The following is a 26,246-nucleotide window of genomic DNA, read 5'->3' as shown; positions in this document are numbered from 1 at the left end:
CACCTAAGGTATGCCCTTCTGGGGCCCATGGAACAGCTCAGGCTCGGTCACCAACAGCCCTCTGTAACAAGGCCACCCATTCCGCATACAGCAGCCTAAAGTCTGCAACCCTTAAGCTACAAAAGCCTCCTATGAATGTGTCAGGTAGGCTATTGCTCCATGCCACCCACAGATTGTGAGCACAATTCAATTCTGTGTTCAATTCAATTCTGGACTGTGTCCTCCACCTCTGGGCACCTGAGTGGCAAGTTGCTGGTACACATCAGGTGTCAAGAAAGACTGGAGTAGAAGCAGGCCTGGCAGTGTAGAACCAGACACTAGGACGGTGCCCCAGCAATTGAGAAGGACTACCCTTAGCCAAAGCGGCCTTGAGCAGGAAGCTCTGCACTGTTCTAGGAGACACCTCGGGCAGATATGCATCCCTACAAAGAACCCACGGGAGAATTTGTGCGAATCTGTACAGCTTTTAGAGGCCAGAGCTGCTTCTAGTACTCTTGGCTAAAAAAACCCCGAGGGTTTCAGAACACAATCAAATTCCAAGTATAAAACAAAGGGTCAGCATCGCTGAAATCAACAGAAAGCAACGGGCAGAGTTCTGGAATTCACTTTACCTACCGAGTAACATAGGCAGCACACAATCTGATGCCTTAAGAGCAAGAGGTCTGTGGGTTGAGGAAACTTACTGTGTGTGGGTCTGAGCACAATGCTGACAGCTGGGAAAATACCCTCCACCAGAGAGGACACAGAGAGAGAGAGAGAGACAGACAGACAGACAGACAGAGAGGGAGGGAGGGAGGAGAGGGTAAAGACTGGAGCAGCAGGGCGGGAGGGGCTGTTGCAGTCATGCCCACACCTGGCTGGCAGCTGTACCCCCACACTCTTTACTCTGCCACTGCTGCACACTGCTCCCTTAAGACCAGACTGCAAGAGAACAGAAGTGTCCTGCTGGCTCCTCAGTCCATTGATGAAACTCATGCACACTCCTGCCTCACAACAACCCTGCACAGCGGCCGGCCGGGACAGTGGTCTAGCTTACAAGTGAAGCTGCAGCTCAGGAAGTGACCCACAACAAAGTAACCAAGGCTTTCACCCAGACCAGACTGAGCGAACATCTCAGAGACTCCGCCTCAACACAACCCCAGTCAATACCAGAGTCTTTCTGATTGCCACCTGGGGAACATTTCCCTGAAAAATCCGAGTCATTCTAGTTTTAACCCCTCCAAAGAGATAGAATTCACATACTACCCAAGCCACCCATTTAAAAGTGTGTACTTTTAGTATATTCAAAGATATCTAAAACCCTTTACTGGTCAATTTCAGGACATTTGCATTACCCTAAAAGCCTGATGCCTCTGCCATTCCCTAGCCCTTAGTAACCACTAGCTTGCTTTCTCTATGGATTTGCCTACATCAGACATTTCATATTAATGTAATCATATAAAACTGGGTGTGGCAGCCTTGTAATCCCTGCACTCAGGAGCTGAGGCAGGAGATCTTGAGTTTGAGGTTAGCCTAGATTATACAGCAAAACCTATTGCTAAGAGCCAAATAAATAAATAATCATTCACATGCCTGGCTTCTCTCACTGGCATAGCCTCTTCTTCCTCCTCTTCCTCCTCTTCTTCCTCCTCTTCTTTGAATTAGAGTCTCACTGTATAGCCCTGGCTGTCTTCAACCTCACAGACACTCACCTGCCTCTGCCTACCAAGTGCTGGGATTAAAGCCATGCATCACTACCCCTGGCTTGGCATAGTATTTTCAAAGTTCATGTATGTTATAACAGGAGTCAGTAACTCATTTCCTTTTATTGCCAATAATATAGCTTGGTATGGATCTATCACATTTTGTCCATCTATCTGTTGATGACAAGAGTTGCCCCACTTTTAGCTACTGTGACTACTGTGCCACCTTCTGTGTAAATGTGCTGTTATTTTTTGTTACATTTATATTTAATGTGTATGCATGCATGTGCACCCACCTTTGTGTGCCTGCTATATAGAAGTGAGTGCAGGTCAGAAGACAAGTTCTGGTTCTCTCTTCCACCATGTGGGTTCCAGAGATCAAAGTTCTGTGTGTACATACACACAGAGACAGACAGACACACACACACACACACACAGGCACATGTGCAAGTCTCACCGCCAGAGGGGGAGGATGATCTAGGAGAAGTGAAGAATGAAACTCACATTTGTAGCTCATAGCCTTCCAGAGACTAGCCTTATGGTTTACTGCTCTTGCACATCTAATCATAGAACTTGTGACCTTTACAGTAAGAATGAATTCTATTGGCTGATAAACAGCTCAGAGCCAGGGCCTGGAGGAAGGATCTGAGATAAGCATAAGGATAGGTTCTGTGGGTGGAGGATGCACAGGACCTGGGACCTCTTACACAGGGATGAGGTCTGTTCACTGCAGGACGAGGGCCTGAACATTGCCCACTCCTGACCACCAAGCTGACTGACCACTTCTCACTCTGGCATTCCAGGTGACCAGGCATCAATTGTTTCCTTCTGTTGAAGAAGACAGGCCACATGGTTTTGCTAGTGCCTACTCTTTTTTTTTTTTTTTTTTTTCGAGACAGGGTTTCTCTGTATAGCCCTGGCTGTCCTGGAACTCACTTTGTAGACCAGGCTGGCCTCGAACTCAGAAATCCGCCTGCCTCTGCCTCCCGAGTGCTGGGATTAAAGGCGTGCGCCACCATGCCCGGCTCCACTAGTGCCTACTCTTAAGCTGTGCTTCCTACAGGGCAGCAAGTACCTTTATCCACTAAGCCATCTTGCTAGACCATGTTTCCCTTTCTGAACTATAAGAAAACAAAGTTCTCCAAACCAGTAGAGAAACTCATTTTTCTGATCAACTATAATATTTAAAATACAAGGAGATAGGTATTAGGAAAACAAATGACCAAAAGAAGTACAGAATTAAAGGTGTTAGGAGGGCTGGAGAGATGGCTCAGCGGTTAAGAGCACTGACTGTTGTTCTTCTAGAGGACTTGAGTTCAATTCCCAGCAACCACATGGTAGCTCACAACCATCTATAATGAGATCTGATGCCGTCTTCTGGTATATCTGAAGATAGCTATAGTGTATTCATATAAATAAAATACATTTTTAAACAAAGGTATTTGGAGATAAACTGTTATCACAGAATGACTTCCTGAAGAAATAGGTCCCATCCCTCTTGGCCTAAATATCAGGATGTGGCTCTCAGCTACAGCCCCAGCGCCATTTGGGCCGATAGGCTCCACATCACCATGTCAACCTCTGAAACTATAGGCAAGCCCTAAATTAAATACTTTCTTTTGTAAGAGTTGCCTTGGTAGCCGGGCGTGGTGGCGCACGCCTTTAATCCCAGCACTCGGGAGGCAGAGGCAGGCGGATTTCTGAGTTCGAGGCCAGCCTGGTCTACAAAGTGAGTGCCAGGACAGCCAGGGCTACACAGAGAAACCCTGTCTCGAAAAACCAAAAAAAAAAAAAAAAAAAGAGTTGCCTTGGAGCTGGGCAGTGGTGGTGCACGCCTTTAATCCCAGCACTTGGGAGGCAGAGGCAGCCGGATTTCTGAGTTCAAGGCCAGCCTGGTCTACAGAGTGAGTTCCAGGACAGCCAAGGCTACACAGAGAAACCCTGTCTCGAAAAAACAAAGAGTAAAGATAAAAAATAAAAGAGTTTCCTTGGATACGTCTCTTCAAAGCAATATAATTAAGACAGGCAGAAGGATTTCAAAAGGAAAGGGTAGAAAGTACCATGTACTTTCAAAGCATCTGTAAGATGCTTGTCACCTGCCTGCAGGGAACTAAGCTTCCCCAAGAGACCAGCTTTCCCCAAGCTGTACTTCTTCACCATCATCTGAAACTATTAAATAAAATTAAAAGTTTTAGGAAGCAAAAATGAAGTAAAGGTACCCAAAATCAAACAGTTTAAACTTCAGAAAGTAAGAGAAAAAAAAAAAAGGCCCAGTTACCCAGGAGCAGCCAAAGTAGCCAAAGCAATACAAAATAACAGGCCTGGCTGAGCAGTAATAAAGACTTTATTGCCAAAAGAGACCAGGAAGAAGGGGAAGCTAGGAAGTGACTACTTGTAGATTTTACCTTCTGAGCCCTATTGTAGAGAACGCGTCTGGCTTTTCTTTCTGTTAAGTTTTTGTTGTTGGCTTTTTCATTTGAGGTGTTATTTATTTTTATTTTATGTATATACGTGTTTTCCCTGCATATATATCTATGCGCTGTGTCCAAAGAACCAAGAGGAGGAGGGCATTGGATCCTCTGGAACTGGAGTCACAGGTGACACTTGGCCTCCACGTGGGTGCTGGGAACCAAACCCAGGTCCTCTAGAAGAGCAGCCAGTACTCTTAACCATGGAGTCATCTCCCCAGCCCAGCGTCGGTTTTCTTTGAGATGGTGTCTCACTCTGAATCCCTGTCTGGCCTGGAACTCACAGAGATTCATCTGCTTCTGCCTCTGTATGCTGGGATTAAAGTCGTGTAGCACCACCACTGCTCAGACACTTTTATTTATTTTCTGTGTGCATGTGTGGACATGTGGAAGGCAGAGAACGTCTTCTGGGAGTCAGTTCTCCCCTCTACTATGGGAGTCCTGGGAACTGAACTTGGGTCATCAGGCTTGGTGGTAGGTCTATCTCCTGAGCCATTTCACCAGCCTTAAAAGTTTATTTATTTACTTATTACTACAACTACAACAACTACTACTGTGTGTGAGCGAGAGGGCGGGGAGAGAGGGAGAGAGAAAGAAGTGGGGAGAGAGAGAGAGGAAGGCTGTAGGGGCTACAGGGGGATGTGCATAACATGGCATAAGGAGAGATGTCAGAGAACAACTTTGTAGAATCACTTTTCTCATTCTACCAGGTAGGACCCAGAATAAATTCAGGTCACCAGGTTTGGTGGCAGCTGCCTTTAGAATTGAGCCATCTCTCTGGCCCTCTTTCTTTCTTTTCTCTATTTGACATGTGTATCATATAACCCAGTCTGGCCTCTAACTTGCTATCTCACACTGGATAACCCTGAACCTATGATCGTCCTGCCCCCAACCACCCCAGAGTGTTGAGATTATAGGCATGTGCTACCATACCCAGTTTTATGAAGTGTTAGGGCATCAAATCCAGGACTTTGGTCACACTAGGCAAACACTACAACTGAGCTATATCCTCACCCCAAGCCTGGCCTCTCTCCTTTCCAAGATCCATGTTTTTGACAGTAAATTCCACATCCAAGTAATTGCACACAGGTTAGCTGTTTGATTTAAAAAGTAATGAATAAGCAATGCTTGAGGGGTGCTTGTATAGAATATTGAAAATATTTCCCATGCTGATTATTATGATTTTGCCACTAAAAACATCAAAGTTAAAAAAAAACTGTACCACTGAATCAAAAAGTATAGACACACACAGATATACATAGACATACCACACATATACACATATACAAACACACACATACTCAACTACACACACAGACCACACATATCACACACAGACATACCACATACACATACATATACACACTACACACACATACCACACATACATATACCATACAAATACACACACGTACAAACATACCTGTACCACACACACACACAAACACACACAGACTTACATACAGACACACCACATACACACGCATACACGTATCACACACACACAACCCCCTACACGCTCAAAACACCAACCGAGAGGAACAGATGATGCCTGGCTCTTCTCAGTATACACTGTAAAAAGGTTAGTATGCATTCTCCATGAGACAATGAACACAGAGAGAATGACACATCACTATAACTCACAACAGATGCCAATAAAGTTCACTTATGTCACTGTAACAGCAGAGACGGACAGGACAGTGGGCATAGCTAACTTGCGTGAGTTCAAGAAGACACACCTAGGAAATGTCACCCATGAGGGTTTCAGGTCTTGATCACTGTAGCAGCAGACATGGGCAGTGCTAAGCCAGGTGAGGAGAGACTACCTAGCAGGATGCTAACAGCTGCCCTAGGACAAGGTCCAGGTCAGACTCTGTCACAGGGCACAGGAATACCTGGGGCATAAGCTGGGAACAATTCAAGGGGCCAACAAGAGACCGAACAGGGCGGCACAGGAACCACAGAGGTCAGTAATTAAGGGGAAAAGTTTTATCTGGGGAGGTAAGAAAGGAACAATGGGAAATGGGGCTCAGGAGCCAGTAACCAACTCATTCTGTCTCTGCACGTCCATGGCTGGCTGCACATCTAGTCTACCTCAGTGAACACAGCTTTGTGGCAAAGCCTCACCCAAAAGGCCAACTGTGAGGATTGCTTGTAAGATGCAGTAAAAGGGCTCTGCCAGTCAAACTGGACATTTCAGCACAGGAACACAGTTCTTCTTCTCTCAACAGCATCAAGGAGTCAAGCCACCTCACGAGAGGCTGCAATAGCCAGACTGTGAAACTATGCACGGACCGGTGAGTGAGTCTTTGTTGTGTGCAGTTCCTCATCCACAGCCCTCTGCCCCAGCAGGCATATGGCAGAGGCCAGAATGAAACAGGACTACTTTTTTCTTTTGTTTAAAGACATGGTCTCATATAACTCAAGTGGTTCATATAACTCAGCTTGGCCTCAATTCTCCTTCTTTCTCCTCCCAAGTGCTGGATACCATATCCTTAGGAACAAACAAACAAACAAACAAACCATTCTCACCTTCACTGCCACAAGTCTCAAGACCTCACTTAACTTTTCTATCAGAGGACAAATGCTATTTTACCATTTTCCAGAGTAACTCTGAGATAAAGAGGGAAACGTAATGACTAGATTAACTGTCTCCTTGGAAAACACAGCAGTCTCCCTCAGTTTGGTTTAAAGCCTGTCTGAACTTCTTCCGGCAATTTACCGAGGTCTGTTACCATACAGGTAAAACCTGGCTCTCATCTTGTTACTTACAGCTTCAGTGTCAAAGTTTATTCTTAATAAGGTTACCTTTCTTAATTCAAAGGTAACACTGCGCAGTGCAACACTGTAGGCCTGGCTCTCACTGCCCAGGGCCTGCATGCCCCCTTCCCTCTGGCACCACCAAGCTCAGTCTCCTGGTCAGCACTGTGGCAATCTGTGTGCTGCACGAGAGGTTTCCTTACCAAAGAGCCTTTTAAAGCAACTCCATGCAATTAATGTATCTAAGTGTATAAAATTGTTCTTTTTTTCTTTAGAAAGATTTGCTTCCAACCAGCTCGATGTGTCAGTGTGTAAGGGCACTTTGATCTGAGAGATAACTCCTAAAATTTATCCTCTGACCTCTACTCGACGGAGCTGGCACAAACATAAAGTGAAAATAATTAAACACACACACACACTAGCCCATACACACAAAATGAAAATAATTACATGCATGCACACACACATACATACTCACACACACACAAGTACTTTGTGCCAAGCATGGCAGTGCATGCCAGACAAGATCATGAGTTTGAAACCTACCTGAGCACATAGCAAAATCCAGACGAAATTACAATTTTAACACACACACACACTTAGTTTATGCACTTTGTAGCACACAGTCCAACCTATACCTAACCCTGACAGCTTGCAACTTCGTAGCAAGAACAATTCCTGACACTCAAAACTTCCCAGGTGTGAAAAATTTTACAAGTCTTAAGTCACAGAGTCCTCACAACAGCATTCTGAGACCAATACTATTAGTGTACCCATTTTACAGCCAAGAAACCAAAGGCAGAGAGACCTTACCTAATACCACAAAGCCAGTAAAGGAGGAGTCATGACTCAAGGGCGGTCAGCCTGGCTCCAGAACCATCACTCATTTTCACTCTGCTCCAGCCTCTTACAAGACAGCTGATTAGACCACGAGCTGGAAGGAGCCACATCTCTCTATTCCGTCCTAGGCACTCAGAATCCCTTGAAGACTGGCTTTCCGGACTATCCGGTCACACCTCTTCTTCTTCTAATTCCCTTCCCCCCACGTTCGTTGTAAAAAGGGGAGCAGGGACAAAACCACCTGCTGTTTACAGACTGCGCCCAGGACGCAGTGCTCAATTGCCCTCCCTAGCTCCCAAAGACAAACGTCCGTATTGTCTGCACCACGGGAGGAACTGAAGCCTTGCAACTGTACGTTTTTCTGCAGAGGTCACTGGAGGCCTGGCCAACCCGAACAACACTGAAGGGGGAGGGGGTCCAGCCGCATTTTTGCGGCTGAAGGTTGCGTAGCGCCCACAGCAGCTGCGGTGAGCAGCAGCATGGAACACACCCACAGCTGCCGCGCCCGAAGCGGGCAGCACGTTTTAAAATAAAGACAGCCTGCCTGGCCCGGGATGCACAGCCTGCCGGCTCGCAGCCCCCACCCACCCCACGCCTGCCAAACAGCAGGCGCCCTGGGAGTTCCAAGTCTGAAAGGCCGGGGAGAGGACCACCCGAGCCTGCCGCAGAGGCCCTGCCGCGAAGCCAGGGCGCACCACGCGCAAGCAAGCCACGACCCGACCCAGAGACGCCCACCGACTGCCGGGCATCGCGGACAAAGCCTGGCCCGCAAGATCCTCGTTCCGCAAGCACCATCTCTCATCACCCCCAAACGGACCGGAGCCCAGTGCACAGAAAGGGCACAAGCACACCACCGGCTCTGGGCCTGGACACAGAACGCACGCACACCTGTCCTCGGGCTGACTACACACACCTGTCTGCAGGCCGGGCACCCTCACATCTCACACCCACCATCAGGTCCACCCCAACCCCAACCACCTCAAGCAAAGGGCTCGCACACAACTATCTTGGCCAGGGACACACACGCACTCACGCCCATCCAAAGGCCGGGCACGCGTGCAGACCATGGCACCCTCACACCCACCACCCTCGGGCCCCTGCTCTTACGCAAACCCGCCTTCATACTCCCTGGCCCTCGGCCGCGGCGTCCTCCTGCGGACCCTCCCCTACCGGGTCACCTGGGGCCCCGATTTCTAGCACGACTGGACTGGGGGGCCTCCGCCCGGGCCAGGCCGTGGGGCCGCAGCGAGGCCTCTCCGCCATCTTCCCGGCCCGCGTCGCCCACCTCCCGCGCTCTCACCAGCCGGCCCTGCGCCCGGCGCGCCGCCACTGCCCCTCATCACCGACCGCACGCTGCGCCCCAGCTCCCGGCGGCTCCCGGCCGCCGTCGCCGCCGCAGTCAGCGCTTCACGTCCTGGGTCTCCGCCGCTGGTCCAGTGCGCTGCGGCCGCGCGTCCCCCGTCACCAAGCGCAACCCCCCGCCTCCGACTCCGCCCCCGCGAGGATGCTGGCGCCGCCAGGGGGCGCCGCCCGCGGGGCTGCAATGCGCCTGCGCCACCGCGCAGCCCCTCGGGAGCTCCGAGGGAGCCTTGCCTCTGTCGGAGGCCCCGCCCCCGATGCCGCGCTAGCCGACTGTTCCGCTCTCACATGTACCCGCCCACTTCTGGAGGTCTGGGTCGCCTCAGGTGTGTCCTAACGTGGGTGTGGCGTGACTCTATTAGTTCTAGCCCTGCTGGGGTTCCTAAACTTGAGATATACCTCTTCCTTGACTCTGGAAAGGTAGCCATTGTCTAAAATACTCTGAGTATTCCATGTTTCTAACTTCCCTTTATTATTTTCCTCCTTTTATTTCCTTGACTATTCTCATAGTAACTCAGGCACAGCTTTAAATGTGCTCTCTTTTCTATTTTGTTCTTTTTTTGTAATGTGTATTGTGTGTGAAGCATGTGCACGCACGTGCCAACGGTGTCCATGTGGAAATCGGAGAACAACTCCTTTCACCATGGGTTCTAATGACGGAACTCGCATCATCAGGCTTGCACAGAGAGCACCTCTACCCACTCCATGGCCCTTTTAACTTTTTATTAATTTTTTTTTAAGAGGGAGAATTTCAGATGGCCCAGGCTGACCTTCAACTTCCCTATGTAGCGAAGGACGACTTTGAAACTCTAATCCCGGCTTCATCTCTCTTGTGCCGGGATTACAGGCACCATATCCGGTTTACACAGCTGTGGAGGTGAAACCCATACTAGGAAAGCCCTTTACCTACTGAGCTACATCCTCAGCTGTCATTTGGGTTTTTTGTATTTGATGAGCTCTTGCTCTGTGTACCCAGGCTGTCCTCAAACTTAAGATCCGTCTTTAACACATTACAAGAGCGTTTGTCACCCTCCCAGACTTCGGTATATTCAGTGTTGTTGTTTTTGTTTGTTTATGTTTTGGTTTTTTGAGACAGGTTTCTCTGTGTAGCCCCAGCTGTCCTGTAACTCGATCTGTAGACCAGACTAGCCTCAAACTCAGAGCTATCTACCTGCCTCACTTTGCTAGTGCTGAAATTAAAGGCGTGGGCCATTACTGCCCCACACCAGTTCTTTACTTTAAAAAGAAAAACACACACACAAATCCAAACTTTTTTACCTTGGCTTGACAATTAAGAGTAAATACTGCTCTTCCTGAGGATTCAAGTTCAATTCCCAGCATCCATGTCAGGTGACTCAAAACCACCTATAATGCCTGGCAGTGGTGGCGCATGACTTTAATCCCAGCATTTGGGAGGCAGAGGCAGGCGGATTTCTGAGTTCGAGGCCAGCCTGGTCTACAGAGTGAGTTCCAGGACAGCCAAGGCTATACAGAGGAAACCCTGTCTCAAAAAACAAAACAAAACAACAACAACAAACCCACCTATAACTCCAGCTCCATGAGATCAATAGTATTCATGTATACACACACACACACACATACATTTTTTCAAATGGTGAAAATGAGCCTTCAGAATATTTTGCTTATTTAGTTTGTGTGTCTGTAGGGCTGCATGTGTCAAGACCTCTGTAGAGATGTCAGAAGACAAACTAAAGGAGTCATTTCTCTTTGGCTATTGAGTCCCGAGGATGGAACTTGGGCCATCAAGCTAGTGGCAGGTCATCTCCAGCTCATGTCTTCATTTCTCTGAGTCGTATTTAAATTCCACTTGCAGCCAAATAAAATGACCCAAAGCTCTTCCAGGACTGCGTACAGCATTCCATCTGTATCAGGACCAAGAGAGCTCAGAGCCTTCCACACCCCACAGTGCTGCAGACCCAAGCCCTGCGGATCTCCACTGTGCTCACACTTAGCACGTCCTTGCTGAGTCATCCTGGGCTCTGCTCTTAGGTATGGATGAGGGCTCCTGCTCTGTCTCCAGCCCCCTCAGCAATGCGGCTGGAAACAGACATTCAAAATGATGCAGAAAGGAACGCACAAGCAGCAAGGCTATTTATCTTTGCAAAAATGAAATTAACCGGGCTAGCAAGTCCGCGAGGGCCAGAAGCTCACTTCGAGTGTATCCTAAGGCAGGTGGTGACTGTGTCTTTTTTCCTATTGCCTGGGGTCACCTCATAGACTTTCCTGATTCAGCCTGATTCAGTTTAAAAATTCAGCCTGGAGTAAATGAAAGGGAGAGGGTGAGGTGTCAGCTGCTGCAGATCACGTATGGGAACTGGAGGAGGGCAGGGGCTTTGTGGAAAGAAAAGCTTTACCAGGTAGAGGAAAGTAAAAGGTTTGAATTTCTTTACACAAAAGTTTTAGAGGGTGTGAGATATACAGAAGATTGGCCTTTGGTGAGGAATTTTTTTCCTTGTTCACCCACCTGAAGGAAGGTGAGTTGGATGGAGGAAGACCATCTCCTCCCTGCGGCTGAAGAAACATTACCAACATGGCTGACTGGATTCCTTTTGAGTGTTTTTTGTTTGTTTCAATATTTTTGAGATGTTTGTTATGTTTTATGTGCTTGCCTGAACGAGTGTCTGTCCCTGTACCACATTCATGCAGTGCTTGTGGAGGCCAGAAGAGGTCATCAGATGCCCTGGGATTGGAGTTGCAGATGGTTGTCAGCTGCCTTGTGGGTGCTAGGAACTGAACCCAGGTCCTCTGGAGGGACAGTCAGTGCTCTTAACTGCTGAGCCATCTCTCCAGCAACGCCCACTGCTAACCCCTGCTGCCCCCCCCTTTTTAAGATTTATTTATTTATTATTATATGTAAGTACACTGTAGCTGTCTTTAGACACACCAGAAGAGGGCATCAGATCTCACTACGGATGGTTTGTGAGCCACCATGTGGTTGCTGGGAAATGAACTCAGGACCTTCGGAAGAACAGTCAGTGCTCTTAACCACTGAGCCACCTCTCCAGCCCCTGCCTCTTCCCTTTTGAACCTTTGGTCACAAACTTAGAATGAGTGCTGCTCACTCCCAAGCAGTCTTGTGTTTCTCTTCAGGAGGCTTTCAAAGATGGTGGCCATTCCATAACTTCTCAGAACCCTTTAGTTAGGCCTCCTATTGGAAACCAAAAGTCTCCCATTACCAAACTACAGGACTGCACACACCCATCTCTGGCCTCCCACTTTCCCTGCCTGCGGAAAGTTTGCAGGCTGTTCTGCTCACTCTGAAGGTTGGACTAGAGGTCTGGACTCCTTTCTGTCCCTTGCATTATTAATATGGCCATTTCTATTGAACAGTTTTCAAGAACACTCAGATACATGCTAACATTGTTCTTTTTTTTTCTTTCTTTCTGTATTTTATGTGCATGGGTGTTTTGCCAACAATATTTGTGTACTATGTTTGTGCCTGGTGCCTGTGGAGGTCAGAAAAGGGTGTCAGATCCCCCAAGGGATGGAGTTAGATGGTTGCGAGGCACTGTGTGCTGGGAACCTAACATGAATCCTCTGGAAGAATAACCAGTGCTCTTTAAAGGCCGACTCCTTGGGCTGGTGAGATGGCTCAGCGGGTAAGAGCACTGACTACTCTACCAAAGGTCCTGAGTTCAAATCCCAGCAACCATATGGTGGCTCATAACCACCCATAATGAGATCTGATGCCCTCTTCTGGTGCTGTCTGAAGGCAGCTACAGTGTGGACTTATGTATAATAATAAATAAATCTTTGGGCTGGAGCGAGCTGGGTTGATCTGAGCAAGCAGAGGTGCTAAAAATTCAATTCCTAACAACCACATGAAGGCTCACAACCAATTGTTCAGCTACAGTGTACCCATATACATAAAATAAATAAACCTTTAAAAAAATAAATAAATACATAAAATAAAGCCTGAGTTCCCTCTCACATTATTCTTTGTAAAAGCAAAATCCCGCCATTACTTCCTATCCTATGCATCCTACCATACTCTTATTTCTTTGGTGACTGTGTCCTGGAAAAACAGGCCTAGCACATCAATATCATCTTGTTTTGGTCTTTCCTTGTTCACAGTTATGCAGGGACACATTCCTGTTGAGGTTCCTTGTTGAATACAGTGCCTCCTTCCATTATCACCTTTGTCCTTACCCCTGGGGAACATTCAACACCTTACCTTATGGTTGAATGGCCTTTGTTGATAGGAGTTCTGATGCTTAAATTGTCACGTGGGGGGGATTAAGAAATGTCCCAATTCTGGGCATGGTGGCACCTCCCTTTGATCCCAGCACTTGGGAGGCAGAGGCAGGTGGATCTCAATGAGGTCAGCCTTATCTATATAGTATATTCTAGGCCAGCCAGGACTGCCTAACATAATCCTGGCTTAAAGAAAAGAAGAGGAAGAGGAAGAGGAAAAGGAAGAAGGGGAGGAGGTGGAAGGGGGGAGGAAGAGGAGGAGGAAGATGTGCCCCCCACCCCACCTCGTGACATTAGTGATACATACCTCTGGGCACTTCTGTGAGGGTGTTTCCTAAGAAGATTAAGGAAGGAAACCTGGGCCTGAAAATGGATGGTACCATGACATGAGCTAGGGTCTAGGGTCCCTGGCTGAATAAAAAGAGGAAAAGGAGAATTCTATTTTTTTTTTTTTTTTTTTTGGTTTTTCGAGGCAGGGTTTCTCTGTGTAGCCTTGGCTGTCCTGGAACTCACTTTGTAGACCAGGCTGGCCTCGAACTCAGAAATCCGCCTGCCTCTGCCTCCCGAGTGCTGGGATTAAAGGCGTGCGCCACCACGCCCGGCGAAAAGGAGAATTCTAGATGAGTTCTAGTATATCCTTGTCTGGGCTTCCTGATCCATGGAAATTGTAAACAAGTAGCCTCATGGTCCTTCCACAGCCACAAGCCACCCCAGCCCCAACATGCCTTCCCTACTCTACTTTCAAACTGTGAGCCAGAAGAAGTCCTCTCTCCATTGTGTTGGTTCTTGTCAGATACTTGGTAATGGCGACAAGAAAACCCACACAGAAGCACTGAGTGCAGAGGTCCAGGGCCCCCAGGAAGTGACCCTGTCTGTTGTCTGCATGAGACACAACAGGATGTCAGTTTGTGCTGAGACAGGAGGAATCAGGTCACACAGGTAAGGACAAAGCCACATGTGTTTTCTGGTAAGAGGACTTGTGGTGGGAGAGGGACTATATGACCACATTTCCTTTCCTCCTCTGCTATGAATATAAGGAAGGACTCAGACCCTGGATGAAGGTTTCCTTAGAAGGCAGTATAGATCTGTGTGTTCATAGGTCTTTTCATCACTGATACAGAATAGCTGATATAAGGCACAGTCGAGGAACCTATAATCCCAGCACTCAGGAAACAGAGGCAGGGGGAAATCACAAGTTCTAGTCTAGTCTGGGATACATTGTAAGACCAGCCAGTGATAATGTAACAAGATGGCATCTCAAATACATAGAAACAAAATGTGACATAAACCCCAACCAACTCCCAAGATTGTATAAATACATAAAAAGCAAAATAAAAAGGAGAGCAAAACTTTTAAATAAGAGCAGCCTAAAGGGGGATGGGGGTGGAGAGGTGGGTCATCCGGTGAGGCCACTTGCTGCTATGTCAGAGAAGCTGGGTTTGGGTCTCAGGATTCACAGGGAAGCTCATAACCCTAACAACTGCAGTTCTACGAGGTCTAATGCCAACTTCAGGCCCCTCCCCTATGAGCACTGTACACGTGCGCTACACAAGCATACATGCAGGCAAAACACCCATACACAGAAAATAATAATAAACCTAAAGCTATTAAGTCACAATATCAGTTCTAATAGATTGTTTTATTTAAAGGTTTAAAAAAAGATTTTATTGTATATACATATACATAAGATATCTATATGTATATACATAAGATATCTATATCTATCTATATCTATCTATATCTATCTATATCTATCTATATCTATCTATCTATCTATCTATCTATCTATCTTCAGACACACCAGAAGAGGGCATCGGATCCCATTACAGATGGTTGTGAGCCACCATGTGGTTATGGGAATTGAACTCAGGACCTCTGGAAGAGCAGTCAGTGCTCTTAACTGCTGAGCCATCTCTCCAGCCCTTATTTAAACTTTTTTACAGTATACCTTGATTATGTTTTCCCCTCCCTCAACTCCTTTCAGATCCACCCCTCCAGAAAAAAAGGAAAATCAAAACATACAATAAGATGAAAAGTAACAAAAGAAGCCAGGCATGGTGGGACATGCTTTTAATCCCAGCACAGCACTCAGGAGGCAGAGGCTGGCAGATCTCTGTGACGCCTGCCTGGTCTACAGAGTGAGTTCTAGTATAGCCAGGCCTAAACACAGAGAAACCCTGTCTTGAGAAAACAATAAAGAAAGAAAGAAAGAAAGAAAGAAAGAAAGAAAGAAAGAAAGAAAGAAAGAAAGAAAGAAAGAAAGAAAGGAAGAAAGAAAGGGAGGGAGGAAGAGAGGGAGGGAGGGAGAAAGCACCACCACCACTAACTCCCCACACACAAGAAAATCCCACAAAAACAAACAGACAAACAAACAAAACCTCCTAGAGTCCCTTTTGCTTTGCCTAACTTCTCCTGGCCAGGAGGCCTGCCCTGGACTGCTGTTGATATACCCAGTGACTCTCTAATGGAGAAAACTAATTTCCCCTTTTCTAGCAGGTATCAAATGCAATTGTCTTCTTGGATAGACTTTGCATCCACTTCCACTTTTCTGTCCTCGGGATTTTTGTCTCATTTGAACCTATGCTGACCTTGTGCATGCTGTAACAGTCTCTGTGAGCTTATATGCATATCAGTCCGGTTGTGTCTGGAAGATGCTGTTTCCTTGGTGTCATCCACCATCTCTGGCTCTTACCATCTTTCCACCACCTCCTCTTCCTCATAGACCCTTGAGCCCCGAGGTAAAGATGTGATGAAAAAATGCCATTTAGGACCAAGTACTCCAAAGTCTCTTACGTTCTACCTGTTGTTCAGTTGAGGGTGTTTGTGTTAAGTACTGTCTACTGTAAAAAGATGTACTCTCTACTAGGATGGAGGTTGAGTGATACACTGTATAGCAATATGCCATTTAGAAGCATTTTGTTTCTCTTTATATGGATTTGGCAGAATAATATCAGTTTTTCCACTGCCCAGTGACCTTGGCTACTTATTGTTCTGTTTCATGGGGGTGGGTCTTAAATCCCGCCAAAAAGTGGTCAGTTACTCTTGTAACATTTGTATCATTATTAAACCAGTATTCATCATTGGTTACTCTTGTAACATTCGTATCACTATTAAACCAGTGTTCATCACAGGCAAGTCACTGTTGTGGGCTACAGACTTCATAGCTGGGTGATACTAAGGATGACTTTTCTCCTCCACCAGTGTACAGAGTAATTCCAGCACCGTGAATGCTAGTCAGTGGGAGGTGGAGAGACGCTAGAGTGTCGTGGGACCTTTAGGCTAATGAGTCAACAAGATGTAACCCATTCCCAGCACTGGAGGTTTTAGTCAGTGACATAAGATGTCTAGTTGGGGCACTGTCTCCCCTATTATATGTTTACTCCATTTAAATCCTTTTTATATATGTATCTATTTAGGTAGTTTCCATAATAGTGGGTTTTGGTGTTTTTGTAAAAAGGCCTTTAGCGTTAGTAGTCCCTCCCCATGTTCCCTCTCTTTCCCTGCCCTCCCAGCTCTTTCTCCATTAATCCTACTAGTTTCCCACCACAATCCTCAATAGACACATGTGTGTCCATTCAAATTGAAACATGCATATTGAAAGCTTAAGTACTAACATAGAAGAGATTACATCTAACACTTGGCTTCTGGACTGGGTTATATCACTCAGGACGACTGACCTGCAAATTTCATGTTTGTTCTTCTTACTGGCTGACTAATACTCCATTTTGTAAATGTACCACATTTCCATCATCTATTCACTAGCTGATGGGCACCTAGGCTGTTTCCAGCTTCCTGTGATGAGCATGGGTGAGCAGACACCTCTGCAGTAGGAGGTAGCACACTTTGGGTGTATGCCCAAGAATGATATAGCTGGATTTTGAAGTAAATCAATTCTCAGCTTTTTGAGGAACCTCCACACTGGTTTCCATGGTGACTATGTCAGTTTGCATACTCAGCAGCGAAGAGTTTGTGTTTCCCCTTTCCTAGCATCCTTGTTAGGATGAACTATCATTTATTGATCTTGGCCATTCTGACTGGGGTAAGATAAAAATCTCTAAGCAGTTTTAATTTATATTTCCCTGATGGCTAGGGATATCGAACATTTTTAAAAAATGTTTCTCAGTCTTTTGAGAATTCTCTGCTTCATCCTGTATCCCATTTTCACCAGGGTTATTTGTTCTCTTGCTGTTCAGTTTTTTGAGTTCTTTATATAAACTAGATACTAGCCTCTACCAGATGCATCATGTATAATGCTTTTTCCTATTCTGTAGGCTGCTGCTTTGGTCAAATGATGCTGTCTATTGCCAAACAGAAGATTCTTAGCTTCCTGAGGTCCCATTTATTAATTGTTGGTCTTACTGCCTGTTCCATGAGTGTCCACTCAGAAAGTCCTTTCCTGTGCCAGTGAGTTCAGACCTATTCCCTGCCTTCTGTTCTGTGAGATTCAGAGGGCCTGGTCTCATATTTAGGTCTTTGATGCATTTGCAGATGAGTTTTGTTTAGAGTGATATCTTTAGATTTTCTACATGCAGGCATTCAGTTTGACCAGCACCATTTATTGAAGATGCTAGCTTCTCCAGTATATATTTTTAGATTCTTTTTCAAAAATCAGGTATCCATACCTGTGCAGATTTATATCTGGGCATTCAATTCGATTTCACTGATCAATGTGTCTGGTTTTGTGCCAATATATATATATTTTTTACTATAGCTCTGTAATATAACTTGAGATCTGGGGTGGGATATCTCTAGTAGTGATTTATTGTTCAGAGTTGTTTTAGCTGCATTTTCTGTATTTTCATATGAAATTGAAAATTTCAGTTTCTCTAAGGAATTGTGTTGGAATTTTTTGCATTAGAATTTTTGTTGAGTTGTTGTTGTTGTTGTTGTTGTTTGAGACAAGGCTTCTCTGTGTAGCCCTGGTTTTACTCAAACTTGCTCTGTAGAGCAGGCTAGTTTCAAACTCACAGAGATCGGCCTGCCTCTGCCTCCTGAGTGCTGGGACTAAAGGTGTGCACCACCACTGCCCAACTTTGTGTTGGATTGAATCTGTAGATTGCTTTTGGTAGTACAACTATCCATAAACTTTAATTCCATGTGTGTGTGGCTGGGCTGGGGGTGGAGGGTCCAGTGCCTTATTCTGACCACTAAGGACACTGCTCACATGAGGTGCCCAAACATACATGCAGGCAAAACACCCATACACATAAAATAAAAAGAGCACAATCTAAAAGAAAATTTAACTGAGGGGGCAGAGGGCCCACCCTACATGTGGTGGTTGAAACTGAGGCCATTGAGGCTGTGTACCAGACTGTGTGGAAGCCACTGGCTTGGGCACAACTCACCGAGATGACAAACAGGAAGGGAAAGAGGAGGAACACCCGCTCTGTCGTTTAGAAAACATGGCGTTCTTCCTCTGGCCACACCCGTGTGAATCTACAAGAAGGGTGGTGCTGTAGAAATCAAAGAGGTGAGCACTGTTCAGAAAGAAACATCCATGAGAATCATCAGGGCAAGACTGGAAGCATCGAGTGTTACCCAGCATGCCGTGGGCATCCTTGTCAACAAGCGAGATCCTTGCTAAAGAATTAGTGTCCAGATTGAGCATATCATGTACTCTAAGCGCTTGAATAGCTTCCTGTCATGAGGGAAGGAAAACGATTGAGCAAAAAGGAAGCCAAAGAGAAAGGCACATGGGTTCAGCTGGGTACAGCCTGCTCTGTTCCAAGCTGCACACTTTGTGCGACTAACAGAAACCCGAATTTGTAGCTTAATATAGAAAGAAAGAAAGAACGTACATAGACTGTAAAATGCATGCTGTGTCACTACAGCACCCTGCCCAGCCACTGCAACAAAGACAGTGCCCTCCTCCCACCTGTGGAAAGGCTTTGCCAGCCTTGCAACCTTGGGAGTTTCCTGAAACGTGTAAACTTCATGAACTTCCTGGGCTTATGGTCTCTGTCTTTCCTCTAGCATTTCAATTGGAAGGAACAAAGTACACAATATTCTGCCACTTCTTCTGTCTCTTACATTCTTTCTGGCCCCTGTTCCCAATATTCCCTGAGCCTTTGGAGGGGGTGATAAAGATCTTGGCTTTCTTGCACACATGGTTGAGCACTGGGCCGTTATATCATGCAACAGTGTCTTGATCTCAGCAGCTCGACCAATTACGAGTCCTTTTTATTGTTATTTTCTCTTTGTTTGTTTGGTTTTTTGTTATCCGTTTTTTGAGACCGGCTTCTCAGTGTAACAGCCCTGGCTATCCTAGAACTCCCCTTGAAGACAAGGCTGGCCTCGAACTCAGAGATCTGCCTACCTCTGCCTCCTGAAGGCTGGCATTATGCACCACCACCAACTGACTAGTTGAGTCTTTACAGTAGCTTCCAGTTCCCTCCACAGAGGATATTAGCAGCAGCTGTAATCCCTGAGTGTTAACACATGTTTAGAAGTCTGAAGCCGGGCATGGTGGCACACACCTTTAATCCCAGCACTCGGGAGGCAGAGGCAGGTGGATTTCTGAGTTAGAGGCCAGCCTGGTCTACAAAGTGAGTTCCAGGACAGCCAGGGCTATACAGAGAAACCCTGTCTCAAAAAAAAAAAAAAAAAAAAAAAAAAAAAAAAAGTCAGTCTGAAAGCCAGGCAGCGTCATACAGACCTATAGCCTCAGCATATAGAAGGTAGAGGCAGGAAGATCAGGAGGTTAAGAACAGGCTTGGATACATAGCAAGTTTGAGGTCAAAGTGAATTCCATAAGACCCTTTTGAAAAAGAAAGTCAATTTGAGACAGGTATAACACATTCATTTCATAAAATAATTGTTGTATTCCCACTGGGGCCTCTCACCCTTCAAACTGTAGGCTGCGCCTTGGCTTACAGTATCAGATATATGGATGGGGCCTTAAATCCATCAGGAAGTAGTCAGTTGTTTCCACATAAGTTTCGCTGGCATTGTGCCAACAGATGACTCTTACCACACAGAGTGTCCATAACTGGGCGTGGAGGTCAATGATGAATCTCCGGAGCGGCAGGCATAGCCATATTCTACCACTACAAAGCCAGCCAGCAGGGAGGCTGGAGAGGGAGACCACCTTGGGATACAGTGAGCTCTGCTGATCTTCTAAGTTTTCCTATTTTGTATATTTCCTCTACAGTCTTTTTCTACATTTCTATCTCAGTTCCTTTTTCCTTTCTTTTTCCCATTTGGTTTGATTCTCTTTTAAGGAGACAGAGCTCACCATGTCCTCACTAAGAGAGGACTTAGGCCCACATGACTTCATCACTGCCCATAGCTATGGTGAGGACCATGAAACTCCAGTCCTGCCTGCCAAGTGAGGTCAGCATGCTAGCTGAGGTTCTACCCCCTCATCTCCGCAGGAGATGGCAACAGCCTAGCTATCGACCTCTTGAACAGTACAAGCAGTTGTTCTGAAAGGATAAGGGGGACTTACGATAAATAATAAATACATTTGAGCCAAGCCTGGAGGTGCATGCCTTCACTCTCGCACTCAGGGGGCAGAGAGGCAGATAGATCTCTGAATATGAGGCCAACCTTGTCTATATAGCAAATTCCAGACCAGCCAGGGCTACACCTCGAATAATGAGACCCTATCTCAAAAACAAAATTTAAAAAAAAATTAACCAATGACACATCTCCAGGTGTGAATTGGAGTTCTAGCCTGCTCTACATAGAGAATTCCAGGACAGCCAGGGCCAGACCTTGTTCCCCACCCCACCCCCTCAAAAAGGAGGGGAATTCAAAGAAATCAAAGATGAAAAAGTCTATTCAAAGAAATCAAAGATGAAAATGAAATCTTGGGGGCTGGTGAGATGGCTTAGCGGGTAAGAGCACCCGACTGCTCTTCCGAAGGTCCTGAGTTCAAATTCTAGCAACCACATCATGGTGGCTCACAACCATCAGTAACGAGATCTGACTCCCTCTTCTGGAGTGTCTGAAGATAGCTACAATGTACTTACCTATAATAAATAAATCAATCTTAAAAAAAAAAAAAAGAAAAGAAAAGAAAATGAATGAGACCCAACAAAACACAAACATGTAAATGAAACAAGGAAGTAGATATAAGAGAGAAATGAGGAATACAATTAAAGAAATAGAAATACTGAAGAAAAATAAACGAAGTGAAATACCAGAAACAAAACAAATAATGCAGATTTAAAAAGTCTGTGGAAGGGCTGGTGAGATGGCTCAGTGGGTAAGAGCACCCGACTGCTCTTCCGAAGGTCCAGAGTTCTAATCCCAGCAACCACATGGTGGCTCACAACCATCCGTAAGGAGATCTGGCGCCCTCTTCTGGAGTGTCTGAAGACAGCTACAGTGTACTTACATGTAATAAATAAATAAATCTTTAAAAAAAAAAAAAAAAAGTCTGTGGAAGCCCTCAGCAATCATCGTGTGGCCAGAATATCAGAGCCTGAAGACAAGGTGGAGAACTTGAACATTCCAAAAAGAACACATAAATACGAAGTTATGAGATGGAGTTTCACCACACCCCAGACACTATTCACAGACCAAATTTAAGAACCATGTGTATAAAATGAAGGTGAGTGACTCCATTTCAAGGTGTAGAACACATTCCCAAATAAATCATAGCAGAGAATGTCCCTAAACCGAGGAGACATTTGTCCAGATACATAAAGCATTTAGAACATGGGATCAAAAGAGATCATCCTCAGCCAGGCGGTGGTGGCACACGCCTTTAATCCCAGCACTTGGGAGGCAGAGGCAGGCAGATTTCTGAGTTCGAGGCCAGCCTGGTCTACAGAGTGATTTCCAGGACAGCCAGGGCTACACAGAGAAACCTTGTCTCAAAAAACCAAAAAGTTATAATATATATATATATATATATATATATATATATATAATTACTAAATTAATTATTGTCTTAGTCAGGGTTTTTATTCCTGCAGAAAACATCATGACCAAGAGAAAAGGGTTTATTCAGCTTACTCTTCCACATTGCTGTTCATCACCAAAGGCAGTCAGGACTGGAACTCAAGCAGGTTAGGAAGCAGGAACTGATGCAGAGGCCGTGGAGGGATGTTACTTACTGGCTTGCTTCCCCTGACTTGCTCAGCTTGCTTTCTTATAAAACCCAGGATTACCAGCCCAGAGATGGCACCACACACCATGGGCCCTCCCACCCTTGATCACTAATTGGGAAAATGCCTTACAGCTGGATCTCATGGCATTTCCTCAAGGAAGGCTCCTTTCTCTGTGATAACTCAAGCTTGTGTCAAGTTGGCACACAAAACTAGCCAGGACAATTATCGTAATTAACTGTCAGTATAAACCCAAAATATTCAAAACAAAGAATATTGAAAGGGGCAAGAGGGGTTGAGAGATGGCTCAGTGGTTGAGAGCACTGACTGTTCTTCCAGAGGTCCTGAGTTCAATTCCCAGCAACCACATCGTGGCTCATAATCATCTGCAATGGGATCTGATGCCCTCTTCTGGTGTATCTGAAGATAGCAACAGTGTACCTTCATATATAAAATAATTCTTAAGAAAGAAAGAAAGTACTGGGGAGGCAGAGGCAGGCGGATTTCTGAGTTCGAGGCCAGCTTGGTCTACAAAGTGAGTTCCAGGACAGCCAGGGCTATACAAAGAAACCCTGTCTCCAAAACAAACAAAACAAAAACAAAAACAAAAAAAAAAGAAAGAAAGAAAAAAAAAGGGCAAGAGAAAAGAACAGGGACAGATGTGATAGTACACCCCTGTAATTCTAGCATTCAGGAGTCACAAGCTAATAGACCTCTGTGAGTTCAAGGATAGCCTGGTCTATCCTTGCACTGGCCAGAGCTACATAGTAAGTTCCTGGTATGGATGGGGAGGAATAAAATCATGGATTAAAGCCAGGCCCATCAGAGCATGCCTTTAATCCCAATGATAAAGCTCAGAGAGTCAGAGTGCGTACTGCTCTTACGAAGAACCCAAATTCAGTTCCCAGCGCCCATCAGTTGGCTCACAGTCATCTGTAACTCCAGTCACAAGGGATCTGACACCCACTTCTGACCTCTGTGAGTCCTGCACATGCTATACATACAAAACACACAAAATGGGATTAATAAATCTAAAAAGAACTAGAAGAAATTATAGAAACTGGGTATACATGACATTACTCCCAGCACTTGGGAGGCGGGGGCAAGATCTCTGTGAGTTCAAGGCTAGCCTGGTCTACATAGTGAGTTCCAGTTCAGATATAGGTTCATAGTGTGACCCTGCATTAAAAAAAAAACAACCCGGGCTGGTGAGATAGCTCAGTGGGTAAGAGCACCCGACTGCTCTTCCGAAGGTCCAGAGTTCAAATCCCAGCAACCACATGGTGGCTCACAACCATCCGTAACGAGATCTGGCGCCCTCTTCTGGAGTGTCTGAAGACAGCTACAGTGTACTTACATATAATATAATAAATAAATCTAAAAAAAAAAAAACAAAACCAACCCACTAACAATAGACTGGAAAGATGGATATAAGCGCTTGCCACTAATTCCCATGACCCAAGTTTAATCCCTGTTGACTAGTCACATGATGGAAAAAAAAGAGAACTGACTCTTACAAGTTGTCCTACACACACACAGAGAGAGAGAGAGAGAGAGAGAGAGAGAGAGAGAGGTAAAAGCAGTTTTTAAAAGAATGATGTGAGTCGGGCGTGGTGGTGCACGACTTTAATCCCAGCACTCGGGAGGCAGAGGCAGAGGCAGAGGCAGAGGCAGAGGCAGAGGCAGGCAGATTTCTGAGTTCGAGGCCGGCCTGGTCTACAGAGTGAGTTCCAGGACAGCCAGGGCTACACAGAGAAACCCTGTCTCGAAAAACCAAAAAAAAGAAAAAAGAATGATGTGTTATTTTATTTATGTCTGTATTGGTTACTTTTCTATTCTGAAAAAACATCATGACCAAGGCAACTTATAATAAAAGAAAATGTTTTGTTTGATTTGGCTTGTGGTTTCAAAGGGTTAGAGTCCATGAGAGTGGAACAAAGGTATAGGAGCAAGAATGGCTGAGAGCTCACGTCTTCACACACAGCAGGAGACAGAGAACACAGTGAAAATGTTGTGAGTCTTTTGAAACTTCAATGCCTGCCCCCAGTAACACACCTCCTCCAGCGAGGCTATACCTCTTAACTCCTTCCAAACAGTACCACCAAGTATTCAAACATATGAGCCTAGGGGGTCATTCGCATTCAAAGCACACACACACACAAAATTTTTTAAAGAAAGAAAAACTAGGCTGGAGAAACAGTTCAACAGTTAAGAGAACTTAGTACAACCTCCTCTGGCACAGGAATACTTACACAGATAAAAATAAATCTTTTTTCTTGTTTTTGTGTTTTGAGACAAGTTCTTTCTGTGTAACAGCCCAGGCTGTTCTCGAAACTCACAGAGATCTGCCTCCTGAGTGCCGGGATTAAAGGCATGTGCTACCATGCCCAACTAAATAAATATATATAAAAACAATAATAAATCTTGGAGAGTATGTGGAGAAAACAAACACTCATTGTTTGTGGGAGTGTAGTCTAGAGGTTTTTCAAAAGTCTAAAAATAGAACTACCATGTGAGCCAGCCATAAAACACTATGGCATATACCCAAAGGACCATATTTCCTACTATAGAAGTGTGTGTTCATTGTTTCTCTTGCTGCTCTCTCTATACACAATAGAAAGAAGATGGACTCTGCGTAGAATGTTCATTATCTGATGAATGGATACTGAAAATGAATTTTATTCAGCCATAAGGAAAAATGAAATTTGCAAGAAAATGTTCAGAACTGGTGTCTTTGTCACTGATCTATTGCTGTGAAGAGACACCATGACAACAGCAGCTCTTATAAAGGGAAGCACTGGAGAAGTAACTGAGAGCTCTATCCTCTGCAAGGAGAAAGAGACAGACCGACAGACAGACAGACAAACCTGTGCCTGGCATAGTCTACATCCTCCAACAAGGCCACACCTTCTAACCTTCTTACAGTCTTTTTAAACAGTGCTACTCCTAGTGATTAAGCATTCAAATACCTGAGCCTCGGGGGGAAGCATTTTTATTCAAACCACCACAACACAAAAATACAACCTTAAGTGAGATAACCCAGGCTCAGAAAGGCAAACACCAAATGTTCTCTCATATGCGGCTCTTCGCTTCAGATTTTTATATAAGCGCGTCTATGTGGGAGTGAGCGAGTATGGATGCCAGGAATGTAGAAAAGGACCCAGGAGGCAGGAAAGACGTTGTCAAGGAGAGGAGTAGGGACTGTGATGAGTCATGTGATAAGATACTGGGGGGTGGACGAGTTTGGCGGGATTGGGGGCTGGGAGATGTGGGAGATGAGAGGCTGGGGAGGGATGGTCAACCAACACCTAGTAGGTACAAAAGTGCCATCAAGGCTGGTGAGATGGCTCAGAAGGTAAGAGCACTGACTGCTCTTCCAAAGATCCTGAGTTCAAATCCCAGCAATCACATGGTGGCTCACAAACATCCATAATGAGATCTGACACTTCAGATAGTAGTGTCTGAAGACAGCTACAAGTGTACTTACATATAATAAAAGTGCCATCAAGAAGTCTGCTACTTTGTATGACAAAAAAAGTTTTTTCTTTTAAAGGCCAGATATAGTGGCTCATATTTATAATCTTATCACTCAGGAAGCAGAGGTAAGTGGATCTTTGTGAATTCAAGGACAGCTTGGGTCACGTAATGAGTTCAAATCCAGCTAGACCCTGTTCGTGCAGGCTACAGAGATGCTTACCAGTTAAGAGGAATTGCTCCTCTTCCAGAAGACTTGAGTTCCCTCCCCAGCACCCACTGAGGCAGCTCATAGCCACCTACAGCTCCAGCTCTAGGGGACCTGACCTTTTCCAACACCTGTGTGCATGCGCATACGTGTGAACACACACACACACACACACAGAGTGAAC

At 45.5% G+C, this 26,246-nt stretch overlaps 1 protein-coding gene across 2 annotated transcripts in view; it reads right to left on the bottom strand.

Moving 5' to 3' along the window:
• The window catches only part of Arhgap39 (Rho GTPase activating protein 39), an 88,581-nt gene extending 79,360 nt beyond the window's left edge, over positions 1 to 9,221 (bottom strand). For both annotated transcript variants that reach the window (XM_021182993.3, XM_021182994.3), the window contains exon 1: positions 9,051 to 9,221. The gene's annotated coding sequence lies outside the window, so the exon portion shown is untranslated. The remainder of the gene's footprint in view (positions 1 to 9,050) is intronic.
• Between the last annotated feature and the right edge of the window lie 17,025 nt (positions 9,222 to 26,246).

The sequence above is a fragment of the Mus caroli genome, unplaced genomic scaffold, assembly GCF_978045245.1.
Source record: "Mus caroli unplaced genomic scaffold, Mus_caroli_1 scaffold_16, whole genome shotgun sequence".
NCBI classification, from domain to species: domain Eukaryota; kingdom Metazoa; phylum Chordata; class Mammalia; order Rodentia; family Muridae; genus Mus; species Mus caroli.
The sequence above is the reverse complement of the archived record's forward strand: the minus strand, read 5'-3'. Positions and strand labels throughout refer to the sequence as shown.